We start from the raw sequence: 23,312 nt of genomic DNA on the forward strand, positions 1-23,312 counted from the left end.
TTCCCATCTCTCTCTTTTGGAAAGGAAGGTTCACTATAGAATATATTTCATTTAGATGGTCTCCATGTAGGCTTGTCACACACGGCTTACTTTTGCATGCCACCATCCCAGGTCAATAAGGGCTGCTTCTCTAAGCGGAGGCTATTGTTCTGCAGCTCTTCTCTGCCTCTGCATGCTCCTGAACGCAGCACCAGTTTAAGGAAAGGAAGACGAGGGCTGGAGAGATGGTTCAGCTGTTAAAGGCTAGGCTCACAACCAAAAATATAAGAAAAAGAAGATGAGCCGGGCAGTGGTAGCGTATGCCTTTAATCCCAGCACTCGGGAGCCTGAGGCAGGCAGATCTCTGTGAGTTCGAGGCCTGGTATAAGAATTAGTTCCAGGACAGGCTTCAAAGCTACAGAAACCCTGTCTTGAAAAGCAAAACAAACAAAAAAAAAGAAGGAAGGAAGGAAAGAAAGAAAAAAAGAAAAAGAAAGAAAAAAAGAAAGAAAGAAAGATCTTACTACAGTGCAAAGGAATTATACAAATCTGTCATGAAAGACTACTGAACTGGGAAAGCAGAAGACCTCAGATAAAAAAGTCGAATTTTATCTCAAGCTATGTTTGCTGTTAGGATCTTCAGAGGTCTTTGGAAGCAATCCTTTCTCCACTCTGGTGTTATTTGGTGAAGTTGTCTTGTGCAGTGAACCCACAGACCGGGCTTCAATTCTTCCTGGTTTACTGTGAATGTGACTCTCAGCCACACCCCGCCACACCCGGGACAAAGCTGTGGCTCCTGGCTTTGGCTTCCCTTTCAGTTTTGTTCTTAGTACACTCCCTCTCCACAAAGATAAAGAACTAACCAAAAGAAACAAATTATAACAGCAGTGACACACCGACCTTCCACTTCCTCCCCTTCACTCCAGGTGAACGGCTGCTCAGTCAACCTCGGTTCTAAAAGACGCGAGGTGGCTTCTGGAATCCCAGCACTCGGGAGGGTAAGGAGTGAGTGCTACACATTCAAAGTCAGTCTGCACCACTGAGTGGGTGCCAGGCCACCCTGAACTCCAGGGTGGAACCCTATCTCAAAACACAACCCAAGCAGCTGGGCGGTGGTGGCACACGCCTTTAATCCCAGCACTCGGGAGGCAGAGGTAGGCTCTGTGAGTGAGTTCGAGGTTAACCTGGTCCACAAGAGCTAGTTCCAGGACAGGTCCCAAAGAAACCCTCTCTTAGGAAAACACACACACACACACACACACACACACATAAGCAAATCATAACCAACCCCTGTTCCTAAACTCCATGTCTTTAGGTTTGGATTTCTAGACCTTTCTGAACAAGCTTTGCCTATTCATGTTGTAAGATCTACTGATTTGTACCTTCATTCCCCCAAAATTACCTTTTATTTTCTAAGATCATGGGTCTTCAAACTTCCCAAATTCATTCATTACTCTGCCTCCAAGCAATATAGCTGAGTAGCCCATTCTGGGTCCCAATAACCACATTAGTAATCTATTCAAGCTACATGTTTCCATTTTTGCCCATTTGTGATAAGTTTCATTTCCATTCTTACATCCAGATAACCACGTGTTGTAAGGAGGGCCACTTGTTCGTTTCCATCTGCTCATCCCCAAAATAATCACAAAAACTATATCACAGCATATCACAGCATACAGAGAAAAATCCCACATCAACCACTAATGCACTTTCCCCCAGATATTTCCTTATTCTGGACATGTCATGTAAGCAGCATAAAACCATATGTGATCTTAAGGACGTGTCTCCTACTTAGCTTGATACTTTTGAGATTCATGCATGTTTTTAGCATGCTTCAGTAGTTCCTTCCCATTACTGAGTAGCATTCCACTGTGTGACCTTACTCCAGTCTCTCTGTTCACTCGCCAGCTAACTAATATTTAAATAGTTTCCATCATTTGCCCTCTGTGGGCAATAGCACTAAGAATGATAACATACAAATATGTGTATGGATATACATTTTAATTTTTCTTAAATGGGCAGAGTTGATAGGTTTTTATGGTAAGCCTTTATGTTTAACCTTACAAGAAAATCTCAAACATATTCTAAAGGATTATTTTATACTTCTACCCACAATGTGTGAACGTTATAGCTGTTCCCCACGCTGGTCAACACTTGTGATTATACACCTATAGGCCTTTATTAAAGACTTTCTAATAGGTGCAAAGTCGTATTTCATTACTGTTTGACCCTGAATGTCTATTGATAAGTAAATGATGCAGAGTATCTTTTAATGTGTTTATTAGTCACTGGTATCTCTTTAATGCATTTCTTCCGTATTTTGCCCATTTTTAAACCGGCTTGTTGTTTGATCATTGAGGTGGAACCTCTTTAGAGCTTACACTGTCTGTCATGCTGACTTTTTGAAGCAAAGCCTTAAAAGTTTGTTTAATACAGTGATAAAGTTAGGTTTCCATTTTTCCCGGTAATGCTTCCTACACAGTTCACTCCCATGTATAAGTGTCCAGTGCTTTTCTTCTAAGCAACATTCTAGACTTGTAAAAGACGGAACATCGCTGAGTGATGCCTCTGTCTCTAGGGCACTCTTAGAGTTAGTCTTCCTCAACAGGGCTTGGTTAGCCAGACTTTCTTCTGTTACTCTTCCTTGCTCGAATAGGATAGCTGTGTGTTACTCATTCTGTTTGGCTCTTTGTTTATCTGTTTGTAGGAATAGTAATAGTCGTTCTATCAGAGAGTCTCAGGGAAGGGCTAACATATGTGAACATGCATCTGGGTCCACTTACTCTTGGGAGCCTCATCGCAATATCATAGCTGTGAGCAGGGTTTCTGAGGCATGGGGTCAGAAACAAGTGGACTGCAGCCGATCTCGTTGGTACCCGAGTCACAGCCAGTGCCTTCGAAAGGTGCTGAGCTCTTGTAAGCCAAGCACACTTTTCGAGTGGTTCAGTGTGATCTTTTCAGTTGCTACAGCCATACCTTTGAATATTTTACAGAACAAGGCAATGTCTTGGCTCCAAAGAAACCATATGCCACCGTGGTTTAGAGATGAGAAAGAAAATAGGTTACTGCAGTTTGGCTATTCACTTCTGATTTCCTGTGTGTACATCTTCAGTATGGCCTGCGGGTTCGTGTTATTTTGGTACACATCCCAAGTGTCATACCAATTTTGATAAAGGAGTTCTGGTTTTGACAGTGTTCTGTGGATCTGCCTTGCAATGGGACGGGCTGCTGACAGTTCTTGTAACTTACATAAGGGTAAAACTCCTAACTCTCCCGATCATCTCATTAGTCAACTCGTGATGCAACTCTGGATGCTGCCACAACCTGCCCTTCAGGTAAACATTTTAAGCAAAATCATCCCCATAATAAATATTTGCAAAAGTATTCTCAACAGTTGTTTCAGCATAGAACCCAGACTCTTTTTTTGTTTGTTTTTTTGTTTGTTTGTTTGTTTTGTTTTGTTTTTCGAGACAGGGTTTCTTTGTAGCTTTGAAGCCTGTCCTAGAACTAGCTCTTGTAGACCAGGCTGGCCTCGAACTCACAGAGATCTGCCTGCCTCTGCCTCCCAAGTGCTGGGATTAAAGGCATGCGCTACCACCACCCAGCAGAACCCAACTTCTTAAGCTATAGGGAGGGTCCAACCCCAAATGAAGTCATGAAACTTAATGTCAGGGTCATGAAACTGTGGCAGCCATACCAAAATGTCTGAATATACAATGACCAAAAAGTTAATTCAAGCATCCACTGAAGCTGTTTGTGGCAGTGCTCCCCCATGCAGAATCGCATGACTTCATTGCAGTCCAGGTCCTAACACAACTTGTCACCTCACAAGGCACATGTTCTCGTGCCAAACAACGCCTCCACTCAACCTCCAGACCACAGCATGACATGAATGGCCATGTTTTCACTGCATGCAACAAAGTATTTTGCTTTTATAGAAACATAATAATTTCATTACAGGAAACGACTTATAATGTTTTCCAACCCTCATTCTTCAGCAGGTGAATATCAAATCAGTTTATCTTTGGATTATCTTGTGTTATGCTTAATTTAAAAATTGCTGTTGGCATTCCACGAAAAGATCATTAAATTAATCTTTGGCTTGCGAGTAAGGACAGAATCTCCAACCATTCCTGAAGTGACCCTAAACATTTTACACTGTGTAATTATGCAATGCAGAATTCTTGGCATTGATTATTATAAAATCAAAATATCGATCAACTTTAAATAGCATTGAAGATATTCTGTGTCCTGAAGTATTGAATATTCAGTCAAGACTTAATTAAGCTGGCAGACCCAGCTCATTAGCATACACATTTGTTTACCCTTAATAAAATTATATGTATATCAAGGAACTATAAAATACATTTCTTTATGATTTATAAATAAATGTTTGACTCACATACCTATTTTATAAACCTGTATATACTCTAGCTGTGTGAAATTTTCCCTGGCAAAGGGGGTTGTAAATCAAAGCAGGTCCTGAAGTCTCAGCTCTGAATAGTGTACTGTCACAGGGAATACACTGTAACTTATGAAAAGGAAGTGTTCTCATTTGAAAATGTAAAGAATACACAATGCGCAAACACTTCACGAATAGTGACAATCTAGAGATCCAGAACGCCTCCTCATCTCCTTGTTATTTCTACCAAATTGACCCAACTCTTATTTAAGTTCCTCTGTTCTGGAGTTTTTGTTTTGTTTTGCTAGAGATGTTTATTTTATGTGTATGAGAGTGTTTTGCCTGCATGGCTGTGCACCATGTGTGTGCCTGATGCCCACAGAGGTCAGAAGAGGGTATCAGAGACCCTGGATCTTAACTAGAGTTAAAGATGGTTGTGAGCCATTATGTGGGTGCTGGGATTGGAACACAGGTCCTCTGCAAGAGGAACAGCTGCTATAACCTCTGAGCCATCTCTCCATCCCTGTGGTTTATTGTTTTTGTTTACTTTGGTTGAGAACTCTGGGTTCTCACGTTTTTATTTTTGCTTGTTTGTTTGCCATGAGACAGGTTACTTACCATCCTGTTTGCCTTGAGACAGGCAGGCTACCATTCCATAGCTGAGGGTAACCTGAAACACAAGTTCTTCCTGCTCGGGCTGCTGAGTGTTGGAACTGCAGGCTGCATCAATGCCCAGCAGGTTGGAGCTCTGACTACTGAAAAGAGAAATGTATTACTTCTCTAGGTTAATAAGTTCTAGTTAATCTTTAATTACTGAAATAATGCTCTACTTAGGGTTTTGTATATTCCGAAAATTCAATTATGACTTTAAATTTGTATAAAATTTACATAAAAAAATAAAAATATGAATAAGTAAATAACCTGAAGGAAAATAAATGAAAACATTAACAGTGGCGATGTCTGGCTGTAAAATGATGTACTCACCTTTTGTATCTTACACATACATATCACATATCTTTAAACTTCTTAGACTTGAGAAAACAGGAGCTATTTTGTAACACTGCACATGCTAATCACATCTGCCTCTTTTCAACATCCTTTATTGTATTTATTGAGACATTATATCATCACAAGTTTTGAGTCTTGCGTAAACTTTTTCTTTGAAGCACTATTCTGAGTCATCTTCTCCTTGAAGAACTATCACTCCATACCCACTGCCTGGGATAGGAAAAAGGAGAGGCACGATTCCTGCCTGCACGTTCCTTTTCTTGTTTTAGGACTAGTAAGATGGAGAGCTATAGATTGTGGCTTTTGGTGAGGAACAAATAGACCTTTCAATTTCTGTCACACTATAATGGTTTCATCATTTATGATTTCTCGTTTTAAACACAACGAGCATAGCAAGATCTCTTGGAGAACGAAAAATGTGAGGGTTGGTAATTTTTCCTCCGCCGAACTGACCACTGATGCACTCACATAGCTCCACGCTGAGGGTGCTTTCAGAGCTCATGGCTCGAATGCCAAGGCCCTCTGAAGGAACCCTGTTGTTTCCTCTTCTATTGTCAGAGTCGTAGTCTCGTGGTTTTGATTTTTGGCAGTGTTCAAGTTAGGGCCATGCCACCAAGAGGCATGGAGGCCACTCTGAGGCTGTCTGGTCTTGTTTTAACTGGCGTATGACTGTTTTTATTTGGGTTTTTGTGGAATTTGGAAGCCTGCAACTCATCCAGAATAAGGGCATTCCACAGATTCCATTTCCTGACAGCCACCCCTCTTTCATAGACTGTTTCAGTTTCCTTCAGGGCGGGCCAGGGAAAGTGATGGGGGAGAAGTCTCAAGATAAGCAGGACACAGAACTCTCACCCAGCCAGTCCTTCTGGGTGTGTGAGCAATATCAGCCACAGAGTTACAGCGGTAAGGAGAATAGAAATCATAGTCTATTTAAACAGCTAAAATGTCAGGTCTATTAAAGGAACTCGCATGTATAAATGCCCAGAATTGAAAAATGACATTTATCCATGTACTAGATGATCTAATACAAATAACATTCACACTTCTTCAGCGACATATGCTGTCTCACATTGTTTAAATAAAAACCAGGTTTTGTGCGTGGTCAAATTTTTTAGCCTAAAAATGTCGATTTTTTTTTTTCCTTTAAAGCAAAAAATTTATTTGGAACCCAAATACTGTTGTTGTTGCAGCTTTAATTTCTTGAAACGGTCTTATGTAGTCCAGGCTGTGCTCCAACTTGCTAGTAATTTAGGACTACTCGGAGTACTGATCCTGTGCCTGCATCTGGTGAACGCTGGGACTAACAGGCTTGTGCCACCAGGCCCAATGGAACAGAAACACCAGCAAAGAGAAATAGAGAGATACGTTTTCCACATATTGGCGCTCTCTCATGCTCAAGCTCTCTCTTTCTCTCTCTCTCTCTGAGCTAAGACAGTATCTCTCTACATAGTCCTGGCTATTCTAGAACTCTCTACATCAGGGGTTCTCAACATGTGGGTCTCGACCTCTTTGGGGGTTAAACAACCCTTTCACTGGGGTCTCCTAGGACTGTCGGAATACACGGATATTTACATTACGATTCATAATTCATAGCAGTAGCAAAATTACAGTTACATGGTAGCAATGAAAATAATTTTATGGTTGGGGGCTCACCACAACATGAAGGTTCGCAGCATTAGGAGGGGGTTGAGAACCTCTGCTCTATGATCTGGTGATTGGCTCAAACTCACAGAGTTTTATAGTTTTACTTGCCTCAGTTTCCCTACATCCCCATGTGCTGGGATTAAAAGCTTGTGCCACCACTCCCGGCCCAGGGTCAGTCTCTTTTGAATGGAGATAGGGGACATCCTCCTAGGCGAATATCAAACCCACAGAGGAAACTCAAGCCCTTCCGCTGTCTAAATGGTTTGCTGAAGGGCAACGAGGTTGTAGTCTATTCTCTGCCACGCCCTTACTTTCTGTGACTGGTGGCGGGACACTCTGTGCTGCTGTCCCCTCACTGAGGGTAATTTAATGGGACCACGTGAGCACACTAATCTGGGGGAATAAGCCCCACAGGGCTGAAGTGAAATGGATGCTTTTACCCGAAAAGGAAAGCATTTTTTTAAGCCCACAAAGGACACAGTGAGGAATGAGCACAGGAAGATGAGCTTGCAGTGCTGTAAAGAAGGAGGAGTATCCTGACAGTGTGGAATCTTAAGATTCCGCTGGGGTTTGTGGGCTTTGGTTGGGTGTTTAAAAACCAGGGCGCTAGTGACATTGAGCTGCTTCATACTTGTTGATAAGGTGTACATCTTTTGAACAATATCTTAGGTCACATGCCCACTTGTCAACTAGATTATTTGCAATTGCATTGTTTGAGTTTCTTATTCATCCTGCACTTGGCCAATATTGTCCCCCATCCTTTGCTTTGCTGACTGTTTTCTTTGCTATGCAAAATATTTTTAGTCTGATGTGATTCAGATGAGTTTCATATCCTACAGTTAAGTTTCTAATCTATTTTGAGTTGTTTTTTGTTTTGGCTTGTTTTGAAATATGGTGAGAGATATGTCTAGCTTTATTCTTCTGCTCACAGACCCGGTTTTGCCAGAACTATTTCTGTAGGAGACTATCTCTTTCCTCAATGCATGGCTGCAGCCGCTTTATCATAGGCCAGCTCATTACAGATTTGTAGGTTTCCTTCTAGGCACTCTATTTTCTTTCTTGGATCTATGGATATCTGTTTTTATGCAAACACCATGCTACTTTGATCACTACAGCTTTTAATATGTTTGAGGTTAGGTAGTATCATGCCTTCTGCTTGGCTCTTTTACTAAAAATGACTTTTGTTACTTGGGATTCGTCACTGTTGTTACAAAAGTACTGTAGAACATGCGCATCAATGAGACACCACCTTATGCTTGTTAAAAAGACTGTCTTCCAAAAGACGGAAGTCAGAAGTGTTGGCAAGGACGTAGGGAAGGGGAGGGAGCCCTTTCCACTCTTGGTGGAAAGCGACTGGCACACCCATATGGAAAACAGTATGACGTTCCTTCCAAAAATTAAGAATACAGCTATTATATAATACACAACACCTCTACTAGTTATAAATTCAAATGAAATGAACTCGACCTGTTGAGAAGATAGCCTCATATTTATGTTTACTGCAGCATCATTCAAAGGAGCCAAGAAACAGAAATCCCTGACCACCAACTGAAAGAAGGACCATGAAGCAAATGAGAAGTCGAATACTATTCGGCCATTGAAAGGATGAAATCCATTTCATTTTAATAACATGAATAGAACTGGAGATTGTCATGTGAAGAGAAATTAGACACAGAAAGGCAAATACTGTGTGAACTCGGTCACCACTCCTAGGATCTGAAAGAGTGGATCACAGAGAAGGTGACAAACAGTGGTTACCAGAGGCTCGGAGAACAGAGCGGAGAGAATGACAGGGAGACACTGGTCAATAAATGTTGTTATATGGGAGATAAGGAATCTGGCATTCTACTGCATAGTGGCTGTAGCTTTGATAAGTACTAGATGTATCTGAAAAGTTAAAAGAATAGATTTGGCCACAGTTTCATCACAGAGGAATGATAAACATTTTAGGAGATAAATTACCTTGATTAGAAGATTGCATACGAATAAAACCTTGTGTGACAGTCCGTTAATATGTAGCTCTTTTTATATGTTAACTAAAATTAAAATGTCGAGCGCTGCTGACTGAATCAAGATGAAAGCCTAAGTGTATGTCCCTATGACACTTCTGTCAAGGGAAGAATCTCCACTAAAATCAACGCGTCTTCTGCATGTACCTTTAAAAGCCGAGGTTGTCTGCTGCTTAGAAAACCCGCATGGTGGCCAGTCCTCTTGTGAACACTGCAAGAGTGAAGGCCTCTGTTCCGGGGTGGCTTGTGATGTCTGCATCCACATGGCCAGTCTCTGGTCCCATAATTAATTATAACCTTAATGTGAATTCATGAGCTGAAATCATTATGCCTTTCCAATACTTGTAATATATTGAGTTATCCAATGTTTTAATAATCAGTGCCATAGTTGCTGACATTTTCATATGCACTTCAGAAACACAATGGTTGCCATACAGTATTTTTAAAAATGTTGACAAATAGAAACAAAACAATGACAAAGCATGGCTTTCTTACCATTTGAAAACAATGAGTTCTGGGGATCCACTCCGGGTCCCCATGCTCTCATGATCAACGTTTTATCAACTGAGATCCTCTCCAGCCCCAGCCTGTCTATCTTTAATGCTTCATATTGAGCTTAGTCAATCAGTGCCTGTATGTCTTTGGGCTGAATAACAGAAATACTCACAATGAAATGCTTTATAAACATTGGGGTCTGTTGAAAAGGTCACATATTAAGTTAGAAATGGAGTTCAGAACCATGTTGTCACTAGAAATGATTCCTAGGAACACAGGGTAGATGACCCAGAGACCTAGGACAGAACCAAACATGACTGGAGAAAAAAATGTCAATATAACGATGCCTAATGATGTTCTGCTCTACCCACAGATTGGTGCCTAGCACAAGTGTCACCAGAGAAGCTCCATCAACTGATGAAAACAGATGCAGAATCAAGCCTTAGCCAGAGCTGGGGGGATCCTGTAGAAGAGAGGAAGGAATGTAGGAGCCAGAGGGGTCAAGGACACCACAAGAAAACTCACAGAATCAACTAACCTGGGCTCAAAGGGGTTCACAGAGACTGAACCGACAGCCAGGGAGTGACCTAGGCCCTCTGCATATATGTTACAGTTGTGTGGCTTGGTCCTCTTGTGGATACCTAACAGCGAGAACAGAGGCTGTCCTGACTCTTTGACTGGCTTTGGGACCCTACTCCTCATACTGGGTCACCTTGCCCAGCCTTAATACAGGCGGAGGTGTTAAGTCTGACAGCAACTTCATGTGTCATGTTTTGTTGATCTCATGGGAGACCTGCTCTTTCCTGAACAGAAATGGAGGAGGAGTGAATTGGGGGTGGGGGTGGGAACAGGGAGAAGATAGGGGACAGGACTTGGAGGAGAGAAGGGAGGGGAACCTGCAATTGAGATATAAAATAAACAAATTTAAAAAAGAACATGCAAAGAGAACCTGCTTACACTCCCTTAGTAACAACGAGTAAGCTATTGAAATAACGATTAGAGGCGATTTTATCCCCCCAATAAATTCTTTATGTCTGATGACTCTTGACACTCAGATTTTGTTACTTGATTATAAATGGTTTAGACAAAAATGCTTTAGTATCAGGTTGTCCATGTTTTAAAATGTTACCTTAAAATATTTATATTAATACTGCTTATATAAGGAGAATTTGCGGGAAACTTTTGAGATTAATATGAGCCAGTAAGATTCTAGTCAGTGTTTTTAGCAAGTTTTCAAATATTAATTAATTCTCAATTAAAGGACACAGTTACATTTTAGTCAGTATCTATAGACCTACCTGATATGTTTGTTTTCCTCAGGAATATAATCCTAGAATTACTGATAGCATTTATTTTTCCTTTCTGGCCATGTTTTAGCTATAAAGTACCATACTCCAATGACTCTATGCACAATACATATTGAAGTGACATACATACGTCTCTCTCTTCTTGATCATTTTGAATGCTCGGTGGCTATTTTAGGTGGCCATAGGAATAATTTTTATTCCTCACTATATCATCATTGCAAATCTTGATTGTAGGAACACATTTTGTTTTAAAACAGGAATTTAGAAAAGTAAAGTTTTTTTTCCTCTAAGAAGTCAGAGAGCCAATGCTTTGGGAACAAAGGAGCATCAAATGTGCCAGGGGAAGTCGCTTCAATTCAGAGCCAGAGAATGGTTCAGGATACGTCATTTTCTCGGGTTTAAAACGAGATCATGTGCTTTGTTTTCACCCAGAAGTAATAACAAAATTCACACCGAAGCAAGGCTGGTACTAGGCAGACGAGACAGCAGGATCAGATATGAAGCTGGCCTCGGTTATCTATGAGATGTTATCACTTATACATCCCAAAAGTGTCACCTAGAACAAGGAGGTAAGAAGTCGTTCGAGAAAAGCAGGCGGAAGTCCAGGAGTTAACAGGCGGTGGAAAAGAGAAAAACGGGTGAGGGCCCTAAACCTAGAAAGCTTCCACGCCGACAGTGTGGTACAGAGACTTCTGTCACCCCGCCTTTTCTTCCTTTCACCCGTGTCATCCCTGAATGAAGGATGAGGACTGAACCATATTGTCGGCCCCTGTGCGGGGTCGGCCCCTCACAGCCCATCTGCCAGGCGGAGATTGATGCATGCGCAGAAGGTGACTCTGCAGAGCAGCCCGAGTCGACTCCCTGTCCTGATCAAGCCTTGCAGAGTCAAAGCTGAGGAGCGGCCTCCTCAAGTCGCTTTCCCGGGACCGCTTGGCAGAGTCAGCAGAGAAGGATCTTCCTAAAATATACCGAGTAGGAAATGGCTGAGATATAAACTGCAGAGTGCTGCGTGAGATAATTAGGGTCAGAAGGAACTAGTCAGGAACTCGACAGGGTATAAATAGGCCCTTGATTAGAAGTGCGTGATGAAGAAGATGCCAAATGGGACTCTAGACACAGACGCGAACCAGGCGCTGAGAAGCGCTACGAGGTTTTAAAGCTAAAAGGAAAAAGTTCAGCAATTAATTTCAACTTTACATAATCGCATAGGAAACAATTACATGAAACAAGACGACCTGCTTGCTCGGAAATTAATTTCTATGCTAATCTTGAACCCTAAGTAGTTGCTAATCCTGCCTGAGTTTAATCACTGCACACACTTAACTTTGTTTTCTAAATGCCACTATTTTATACTTTTCATAGCATATTTAATCTTGATACAGGCACTTTTATTCTTATGCTCATCTTAACAAACATACGGGCACTCAGACCTAAACTAACTCTCTCTCTCTCTCTCTCTCTCTCTCTCTCTCTCTCTCTCTCTCTGTCACACACACACACACACACACACACACACACACACACACACATATACACATGCATACTTCGGGAAGCCAGTGCATGTCCTAGACAAACCAAAATGGTATGCGGTTTGTCCAAGACCAGTTCATCAGAGAACTCTGAGACAAACCTCTGGTACTCCTCCTATGACCTAAGTGAGAATCCAGCAAGTTATGAAGTGAGAGGTGACCGCTGCTGCCACGATTCCATGGTGCGACCCATAGCCACATAATCAAGCAGCAGCCATTGCAGACTAGTAGTCTTTTAGGCTAGTTGCCCCTTGCAAGACAGCTTTCGGTGGCTATAACAAACACCTGAGATACTGAAGTTACAAGGAGGAGAGTTTTATTTTGGCTGGGTTTTCAGAGGTTCCATGGTCGTTCGGGGCCTGTGGTGGCACAAGAGTCATCATGGCAGAGCACATGGCAGAGGAGAACTGTCCACTTCTCCAGAGGGCCGCAGGCTGGCAGTCAAGCAGTCACCATGGGCCGGCATGAGACACGTAAGCAGTCACCTCGGTATGTGCAAAGAAATGAACACAGCTTTAATGTAGACGTAAAGTAGGTAGGGACTGCTAAGACATTTCCTTCTTTAGATAAAAATATACTTAATGGTATAATTAAAAATACTTAATATTTATTAAAGATGGCCAACTCATTAAGCTGACTTTGAGATGTGAAAATCAAGACACAGCCAGCTGCCGGCCGTTGATGAATGTAAGCAACAAACACCACACATCACAGTGCTATGGTAGCAGACCGCGGTCCGCTGAGAGAGGCGCTGTGGAGGGAGGCAATCTGGCATGAAGAGGCCTAGGACTGAGGAACTGATATGCGGCAGAGGGTGTGCACAGAGGGTGTGCACAGAGGGTGTGCACAGAGGGCGTGCACAGAGGGTGTGCACAGAGGGTGTGCACAGAGGGTGGGCAGAGGGTGGGCACAGAGGGTGGGCAGAGGGTGTGCACAGAGGGTGGACAGAGGGTGGGCACAGAGGGTGGACAGAGGGTGTGCACAGAGGGTGTGCACAGAGGGTGTGCACAGAGGGTGTGCACAGAGGGCGTGCACAGAGGGCGTGCACAGAGGGTGGGCAGAGGGTGTGCACAGAGGGTGTGCACAGAGGGTGGGCACAGAGGGTGTGCACAGAGGGCGTGCACAGAGGGTGTGCACAGAGGGCGTGGGCAGAGGGTGTGCACAAAGGGTGTGCACAGAGGGTGTGCACAGAGGGTGTGCACAGAGGGTGTGCACAGAGGGTGTGCACAGAGGGTGGGCAGAGGGTGTGCACAGAGGGCGTGCACAGAGGGTGTGCACAGAGGGTGGGCACAGAGGGTGGGCACAGAGGGTGGGCACAGAGGGTGGGCACAGAGGGTGTGCACAGAGGGTGGGCACAGAGGGTGTGCACAGAGGGTGGACAGAGGGTGTGCACAGAGGGTGTGCACAGAGGGTTTGCACAGAGGGCGTGCACAGAGGGTGTGCACAAACGGTGGGCAGAGGGTGTGCACAGAGGGTGTGCACAGAGGGTGGGCAGAGGGTGTGCACAGAGGGCGTGCACAGAGGGCGTGCACAGAGGGGAGGTTGTTTGTTTGCTTGTTTGTTTTGCTTTGATTAAATTCCATTCTGTTTTCATTATTCACAATGTTCTTGAAAAGTTTTGTAGACTTCCCTTTTATTCTGTCTGTGAGGTGTCTGTGTGTGGGTACTTGTGTGTAGATGCAGGCTCCCACGGAGATCAGAAGCATCGGCTCACCTGGATAGAGCTGCATGCAGTTGTGAGCCTCCTGGCTTGAGTGCTGGGAACCAAGCTCGGGTTCTCCAGAGGACACTAAATGTTCTTCACTGCCAAGTCATCTCTATAGCCTTCAATAAACAAACCCACTGGGATCACTTGGAAACACAGACGACCTATGACTACAGGAGACAGCAACTTGGTTTTGTTGCTCCAGACCGAAGGAGTCAGTCATCTCCGCGGACCCTTCCCCACTTTAAACCTCTCTTGAGTTTGGAAGATGCAGCACAGGCTTAGCAAAAGATGCTAGAAAGGTCAACTCCTGTATGTGATCGTAGTACAGGAGTAGGCACAGGAAGGGAGAGAGAGAGGGAGGGGGAAAGGTGGGAGGGAGGCTCATCATCCAACAGTTTCCCCCGGAAACTACACCACTGTCTTGGTTCCACAACCTCGGTGAATATTTCCTCCTCGAGAAGTTGGGATGTTTTCTCATTGTCCAAATCTGCCCTGACCTTTCAACTTCAGAACGTGACCTGTAGAGCTGCATACTAAAATGTTCATCCTCAACGCTTAAAAATGTGGAACTTTCGGATCTCTCCCCTTCTCAAACACAGAGGAAATGATGTTTGTTCTTTGACCCTCCCTCAGAAGAAGAAACAATTAGAAAGGGCACATTAGATTTAACCCCGTTCACTTTGTGGGCTTCACCATGGAGGGATAGCTGCTGTCTCATCCACGTCACCTTATTTTGACTTGGCCCTATATCTATGCTATGGGATAATTTTTGAAGTGAGTTTGACTGGTTGAACTCATTTAGCTGGTTAAGCTCTCCTTGAATCTGATACGAGATGAAGGCACCTGAAACCTAAGCTGAATGGGACTTTAAAGCAGACCCCTTTGAGAAGAAAACCCCTAATGAGGATTTATTTCAGCTTCTTGATCGAATTATCAGAAGTGGCACAACTTTTCCTTTGTTCCCCTTCCATTTAAGACACTCGGGTTTCTTTACAATGGCATCTCACTGTGCTTCAAAGATCAGTTCAGGCAGAACAATCCTTATATAACAGAGGGAAGAACGACAAAGAACTGTCTCGAGTGTTGAGATAGACTCTTCCAGGTGGCGCTCAGAATGGCCCTGCCCTTTCGTGTGGCAGTCCCTGGAGAGGCGGGAACACAAACTCAAGCCCCACGCTTCACTACTTGCGTTGGTTAAAAGGGCGAAACAAACTCACTCTTCCTGGAAGAGGAAGCGTTTAGCCATAGAAATGTCTGGAATACTACACAGCTAATAAAAAGAACGGGGTTCACGCCTGTATGCTGACCTGGAAAGACGCCTAAGATAAAGAACGAGTACAAAAAAGCCTGCTGCTTACTAACAGGCACAGATGGAACCTCCCTTACGGGCAGGCACCGCCCTCATTCTTGCACACACCTGTGCATGTAACGTGCAGGCAAAGGCTTGGAACACGCCAACTAGAGAGGAGGGGGATTGAGTTGGAGGGAAGAGTGAGGAGCTAGTAAAGAATAACTTGTTGCTTCTTTTGTTTTTATATTACTTAAAACTTTTTATATTGCAATAAAAATAACTAATATGTATAACAGGTATCTATCAAGAGTTAGAGCAAAAAATGGTAACTTCAAGCAGGTAGACGAGGAGCCAAGGGTGTGCAGCGCATGTTAGAGACAGGGGAGGAGAGGTCTCCTTGGAAGGCTGAGACCGTCGCAGCTCCAGCTTCCTTGCTCTTTCCTTGGTAGCAAATGCAATATTTCCAAACTCTAAATTATGCAGCTTCTCTGACTGCTGTGCACTGCATTGCAACTTTACCCTACATGGATAGGATCGTCTTGTTCCGTGTGACAAACATGTCAGTTAAGAAGCGTGAAGTGCAGGCCTTTTCCCTGAGCCACATCACCGATGAGGGCGCAGAACGACCAGACTGCAGACTGCAGAGTTTTCTAAGTACCTAAGGGTGCTGACCTGTGTGACAGCACACCGCACGTGCTGTGGACACGGATGACGCAGACCGTCAGACTCACAGCCCTATCACGCTTTTCTTAAACTTTTGACAATCAATTTTTATTCAGTAATGCTAGTTCATTGGCATAAAACAAAAAGGAGATTTAAGTTTTCTTCACTCAGCCTTGTTAGGATTAAATATATCTGTGGAATTCTATAACTTCTCAGAATTATTGGAGTTAATATCAAAGGTAAGTAACTAAAACATAACAACTTGCAGAGTGTGAGACTTTCTGTCCCGTGTACTCAGGTTTGTCTAGTTCTCAGTTCCTTCCTTCCCTTCCAGTCTCTTTCCTTTTTCTCCCCTGTCTTTCCTTCCCGACTGCTTTCCATAAACATACATTATACATGATGTGTCACGCAGAGTACTGGATGCTAGAACCAAATCCCTGCTTTGTATGAGCGCACACTGTAGAAGGATAGACACATTTGTAAACAAGCGAGCCTGAATAAAACAGTGTCATAAATAAACGTGGATGAGACATGAAACAGCGTTTGCTGGGCATCTCCCACATGCCAGACACTGCACGAGACAATTCAGGCGTGTCGTGCATACTGCCCCCGTTTAGCCTCCTCCCTGTCGCCCCTTTAACCTCTTCTAAGCTAGAAAGACAAAGAAAGTGCTAGAACAATTCTGGAGCGCCTAACACACAAGCAGTGATTAGGATGTCACATCATAAACTTGGCCAGATTAACTGGCTCCCCATCACCTGCCCTAGAACTGAATCACCCATCTTGGCACCCACTGCGAAAGTCCAGTTTTAGAAAGAAAAAAAAAGGGGCTGGTTCATCACAATGAACACAATGCTTGTTTGAAAAAACTGAGTGCTAAACTTCAAGCAGAAGCAGACAGCGCTATCATTTGATTACCAGTTGACTCAGGGTCCTGTGAGCAGGATGGGGCTGGGCAACACTGGCCTTCTGTGGTCATAAAATAGAAGACCCAAGCATTAACTAAAAGGACAACTAGTGAAACATCCAAAAATATTGCTTAGTTTAACATTTTCTTTGTTAATATAGATGAAAGCTTATGTGTTTTGTTCTTCTCTTCCAACAAATGTGAATTAAATATCTATTAGGCTCTGGGCTTAGGGATCGACACTCCAGACACAGTCCAACAAGGACAGACTCGACGGCAGTAGAGGGCCTGCTGCCCTGGGACCACAGTTACCACGCTGGAGCATTGTCTTACGTGCTATACAAAGACTGTCTCAGTTAATACTCAGGTAGGTATGACGTTGTCTTCATCCTCTGAACAAACCCACAAGATTAACAGATGTTAAATACTCACTCAATCTCCCAGTTTGGAAAGCTGCACCACTGGGTGTGTTTGTAGTTCACTGGGCACACACTGCTGCTGGGATAGGATTATTGAGAGCTGCGGAAGCTGGGAAGATGCGGAAATGGATGACCCACTTAGCTCCAGGAAGCCCAGGGATGCTTTATCCAGAGATGTCTATAAAGGAGATACTGTTCGGGATTTAGCATGAAAGAAGAAATAGGGAATATTCACGGAATATTCACTTGGTGAAGAGATGAAGGGTATTTTAGGCTGACAAACACACACACATGTGCATGCATGTGCGCGCACACACACACACATTTTATATATCCACAGAGTTATGAAAGGTCATGGCAAGGTTAAAGAAAAATAAGTCAATAATCTAAAGCTGAATGAGCAAGGTTTGAATGCTTCAACCAGGAGTTAATTCCATGGGCTGCAGAAAGCTATGAAGTGAGCAGAATAAAAAGTGTGTGTGTGTGTGCACGTGCAATATAAAGAGCATGCTGACCTATGTAGCTGTCACAGTCTGGCGGAGATCCATGGAGCTGCCGTGAGACTCTGTCCTGGAGATGGTCAGGAGTTTAGGCTGCCTCGATTGTGCAGGATGCTGAGAGGGTGAAGCCAATGAGACAATGGAGAAAATAGCACAGGCACACGTCTTTCAGAAGCCATGTCATTCCAGCAAACGTTTCTCCAGGTAATACCTTATAGGACACCCAGGACATCCCTGAGGAGCATTCTGATTATTAAGAAAGTGATCCAAGGTCATACAGGAGGTCGTCAGCAGAGCTGGAGTCTGAAGCATCCACATCTGCACGCCCACACAGTCCACACCTTTCCAAGAAGGCTACACACAAGGGAACTACAGCTTACAGTCTCGTTCATCTCTCACTTGCCTTTGCTGAACTTAAATGAAGTAATTCAAGTGCTAGAGCTAACGCGTTAAAGCAGTAAGGGACATGATACAGTGGGGGTCAGATAGGAAGCAGATGCATTAAATGTTGGACTAGTTCAGAGCTTCCTGGAAAAACATGCCTTCCGATTCACCTTTGCTGGCATGCTGCCGTTCTCTCTACTCAAAGGGGGATTTATAGAGATGCATGTCATTTGGATCTATGGTTTTGGCAACTTCTCAGGAAACTACGGTCTATATGGGATATTAAAGTTAAAATATTACAACTGGTAACCCAACTCCAAGAACAAGGTCATCACAAATGATTTTAAGTCATCGCACATGGCTTATGAGTATGTATGTGCAGGAGCATGGCCGATGTTTATTTAGAGAAACCAGGCTACTTTGGTGCCTATAGGACCTACTCACAAGATCGCGCTCCCATAATTGAATATCCTCAAAGTGCTCTATCGGTTCTACCAAGCCTCACAACGCTGTGACAAAGTGCCACTATGCTATTCCCGCTACCCACTAATGTTTACAAATTGGAAACAATAACCTGCATGGTACAAGTATTATACAAACAGTAGGTGTTGTCGTTTTTGTTTTCTTATATATTTATAATTATTATTGTTATAATTGTTTCCCCAAGCCAATCAGTCATCAGCATTGTTATTACCAAGTGAAGACCCCAAAACCTGGTTAGGATGATCCAGTACCAGGGATCCTATATGCTTTTAATTTTAAAAAAAATCTAAGTGTACACGATCTCAAAAATGAAAGGGGACAGGGATACAATTCAGTGGTTTAGCACTGGCCTAGCATATGTGAAGCCCTGGGTTCAGTCTCCCGTTCAAGACAAAACAAGAATTCTTTGTTTTGAAGCATGCATCCTTCAAATAATCAGATTTGCCCAAATAAGCTAACTACTATTTCATGATTTCTCTTCATCTTATCCCGCGTTTCTTCTTCCTTTCAACAAACACCATTTAATCCCGATCTCTAATTCATACATTTGCTCAACAAATGGTTATTAAATGCTCCATTCCATTTCATTGATCTCCGCAGGCATCTCAGCCAGCTCTCTTGTCCACTTGAGGGACAAGGGCTGGCATGTTGACAGAACCCAGTTCTGGCAAGAGAACAGTGGGGGAAAGAGATGAAGCATGCAGAAAGCTACCCAGCTCCCAGCCTGAACCCCCTGCCGGAGTGCACTGTGCCTCCCAGTGGTTAAGATACACTGCCCCCTCGCCACACCCATGATTGTGCGGTAATGTGGTTTGTTACCCCCGAGACTTCTTTTCTTGTAAGTGCAATTGGGGCTCTCTCTCATTCGGTTCATCAGATCCCCAGGATCAAGCTCCTGGATGCAAAGCATTAAATAAAGAAAAAACCTAATCTGGAGGCATTCACGTGACAATCAAGACTGGGGTGGGGTGGGTGTGCTAGCTCTCGTTAGGCTAGAGACCAAACCGAGGAGCCCCACTCCCTTAGGACCCTGTCCACACACAGTCCATGCCTGCTGTCCCAGAACCCTATGTCAGCTTGCTGAAGGGCAGGACCAGGGAGGCTGAACCTGATCTACTTCAAACGCAGTTCTTTCTCCCTTGGATCTTAATGAGTTCCCTTAAACTGGATCTTTTTGGTCTCCCTAAAATGTCGGGAAAGAAACAAGATTAAAAGTATCTCTTCATCATAGGCAATTTTATTAAAAGCTCTGTTTTAAAGTGAGCATATTTCAAGGGAACCACCACCATGTCTTCATTATACAGGATCTGGGACACAGCCTGTCTTTTAAAAGGTAGATTGAACTCCCAGAAAACACAATAAATATTTTGAACAGTGACTCAGCCTTTCCTTTTAACCAACCTTTGGCCAGAAGTAATAACGTGAGGAAAATAGATGTTTTGAAACGCATTTCATATTTCCCCTTCCCCCCTCCTATTTAAGGAGACTGATGAACAGTGAAATAGCCAAGAGGTAAGCAGGCAGGATGCCAGGGCAGAAAGCAGGAAGAGCAAAGGACGGAAATAAGCCACAATTGGTAGTTAGATCGGAAACAATCTAGAATTCGGCATATTCCTACTTCCCAAGGTGAACGGAGCGATAGGAAAATAGCAGTGATGGGGTTTCAGGTAATGACAGTAATTAATAGCTGCATTACTTTAACACGCCAAGCCCAACGCTTGCCAGGTAGTTCAGAGCTATTATTTCTCAGCAATCCTGCAAAAGTAGCATTATCATTAATGCTACTTTTATTTTATTTTATTATTCAAAGAAAATTTGGAGCCCCAGGTATTCTGTAGCTTGCTCAAGTCTACACAGAAAGGTGGTCGAGCCTAGATGGGAATCAGACTCAACATTCTTCCTTTTGGCCGCCTACCTCCTCTGTACATACCTTAGAACCTACCGCAAAGCAATACACCTTTCTTAAATGGGACTAGACTACATTTATGCCGAACTAAAACATTAAATAACATTCTAGAAAAACACATCCTTGGCCTATAGATATAAACTTTAATCTGTATAAAAATCACCCCTGAGAGCTGGTTTATAGTACATGTTTCTGTGTCCATCCTTAAGATCTAGATTTATTAAGTCTGGGAAAGGATCTAAAAACATCTACCTTTTTTTTTTAAGACATCACTATGTAGCCTAGGCTAGCTACAATTCACAATATTCCTGCCTCCATGAACCTAGTGCTGGGATTAGACGTGTCGCACTAGATATGACAAGAACCTACACCTCAGTGACATCGCAGGCTGAGCAATGGTGCCATAGCCTGATCTCCTCACCAGTTCTCCAAGCAGCACTCTTTACATTCTTGTGCGTTCAGAGATCTGTGAGCCAGGCCCTGGGGAGGCTCTGGTGTAGAATGAATCAAGCACAACATTGGTGGGGTTGAGCCCCGTCAGGCTCTGCGGCCAACAATTTCGGAAACAGACAGAATTGCTCCCAAGTCTGTGGATCTTTGTTACTTTATACTTACCATAAAATGGAGAGTCCCTAAAATCCCAGGCCTGGGATTGGATTTGGCAGGAGAAGGCCAATTGTTAAAATAGGAATCCACAGAGATGAAACATTTTGGTGGTGAGATGTAAGGGGCAGAATTTAGCTTCTTTATTAATTGATAACAGCAAAATATCATGGGCCTGGAAGAAGAAAATGGGTACCCGAAGATGAAAGCAGCTATAACTTTAGTTACATCTTTGAGGCAATTCAGTTGTTTGCTTAGCAACCAGTTCCTTCAATCAGGTAATTGCATCTGTGCCCGGGAATACTTCGAGTACAGTATATTAAATCTTACAAATCAAGTTATTGTCCAATCATCCATTCTATTTTCAATGGCATCTTGAAATCAAAAGCTATTTTGAGTTAGCTTTTAAAGAACTAAAGATAGCTCTTGGTTTATATTAACATGCCTTTAGATATTAAAATCATGGGTTAAGAGTTGCTGATTTATGGCTTGGATAAATGGCCATAGTGTGGCATACTGGATGGCTGGTATCCACGGGGACAAACTTAACAAGTGGAATGAGCCCCTCAAATGAAATGACCGTCACAGAAGAGAATGAAACCCCTAGAAGAACTACATGGTTCTACCACAATGAGGGAAGTCATGGAGTGCATCCCTGCACTTTCAGAGAATCATGCTCACATTTACTTCCCTCGAGCAATTCCTCTGTCCATGGCTTGGTAACACCACCTTAGGAGGCATGACCATGCTTCTTCATATACAACCATCTGGCAAGAGAATTTGGTTAAAGAATTTGGTATGAAAAGACACACGGCTGCGTGGGAAATCTGAATCATCAGAAATGAAAAAACCGATTCACTTAGCTATGAATTAAGTTGAGATACTCTGCTTACAGTAATGTTCAGGGAGACATTGATTTCACATCTAGATAGCATGCAATATTTTCTTCAGCACTTTGTAGTATAATTTAACAGATCTTATTTAAAACGGGACTCTTCAACTCAATTGGTGCTAGCTTCATCTTCAAATCTTTCAATTATCCCACATTCCCCAAAGCATCATCTAATGTAAACTCGATGCAGTCATACGCTCCCACAGCTTATACAGCAAAGCAGAGTCACTTAGGAAAGCACACTGAGATTATTTTTCATATTCCATGCGGATAAATACACTTTTTCTAAGCCTGTGCTAGAGATTTCCTTCGCAAGATTTGGAGAGTTCATAAATTGACTTTGCCTTCTTCAGTTTGATTTCATAGCATCCAAGAGGTATACGATATTTTCCCCGAAACAACAGAGTACCACTACAGACTATGTCCTTAGAAGAGAAGCTCAAAAATTAAAATGAAAAGGTTAGTTTTTAGGTCAAGAGTACATTTTCTAAAATACTCCCTACTAATCTTTAATAGCATCCGAGAATTCTATGACCTAAAAACGCCAAGAACTGGACTTTATTTTCTGACTTATAAAAAAAGAATTCCAGCTTGTAATGTGTAATCCACACACAATTCAGAACATGAATTCGGATCTGAAGCTGAGCCACCGATGGGGAGCAGGGTAGATGGATACTGACTAGGGCATTTTGTGCCTTCATGTTTTCCCTCTTCCTTTGAAGTGGATGAAACAGTCCTGGGAGACCAAAAGGAACTGAAACGGCACAGCTTTGCCACCAAGACAAAAAGAAGAGGGATAGACTCCAAGCTTCTGTGATAACGACTTTCAGAAATCACTGCAGTGCAACTTGGCCTGACACTTGAAATTTAATTATCTAATTTCTGACAAGTTTTGGGCCCCTTTGTCTGAGACAGGGCTTCCTGTTGTTCATCACTCTACATGCTAAGCTAGCTGGACTGCCTCTTCCAGGGATTCTCCAGCCTCTGCCTCCCCACAGGCAAGCTAGGTTACAGATATAATGCAGCCCACTTTATGTGGGTTTTGGGGATCTGAACTCTGGTCCTCACGCTTGCAGGACAAACACTTCATCCACAGAAGCAACATCTCCCCTGACTTGAATTAATGGTTTCCATGAGCAGATTCCAAGGCTTCATGTCAGGCGTTGAGGAAAATGGGAAGCTC

General features: G+C 43.1%; 1 long non-coding RNA gene across 1 annotated transcript in view; it reads right to left on the reverse strand.

Annotated features, from left to right (window-relative positions):
- Positions 1–23,312, reverse strand: part of LOC121452088 — a 103,599-nt gene that overhangs the window by 4,779 nt on the left and 75,508 nt on the right. Inside the window, exon 3 of the long non-coding RNA XR_005974812.1 lies at positions 5,000–5,136. This is a non-coding gene — a long non-coding RNA (uncharacterized LOC121452088). The remainder of the gene's footprint in view (positions 1–4,999; positions 5,137–23,312) is intronic.

This window comes from Microtus oregoni, unplaced genomic scaffold, assembly GCF_018167655.1.
Source record: "Microtus oregoni isolate MIOR12 unplaced genomic scaffold, Mior012 000009F_ref0000495, whole genome shotgun sequence".
Lineage (NCBI taxonomy): Eukaryota > Metazoa > Chordata > Mammalia > Rodentia > Cricetidae > Microtus > Microtus oregoni.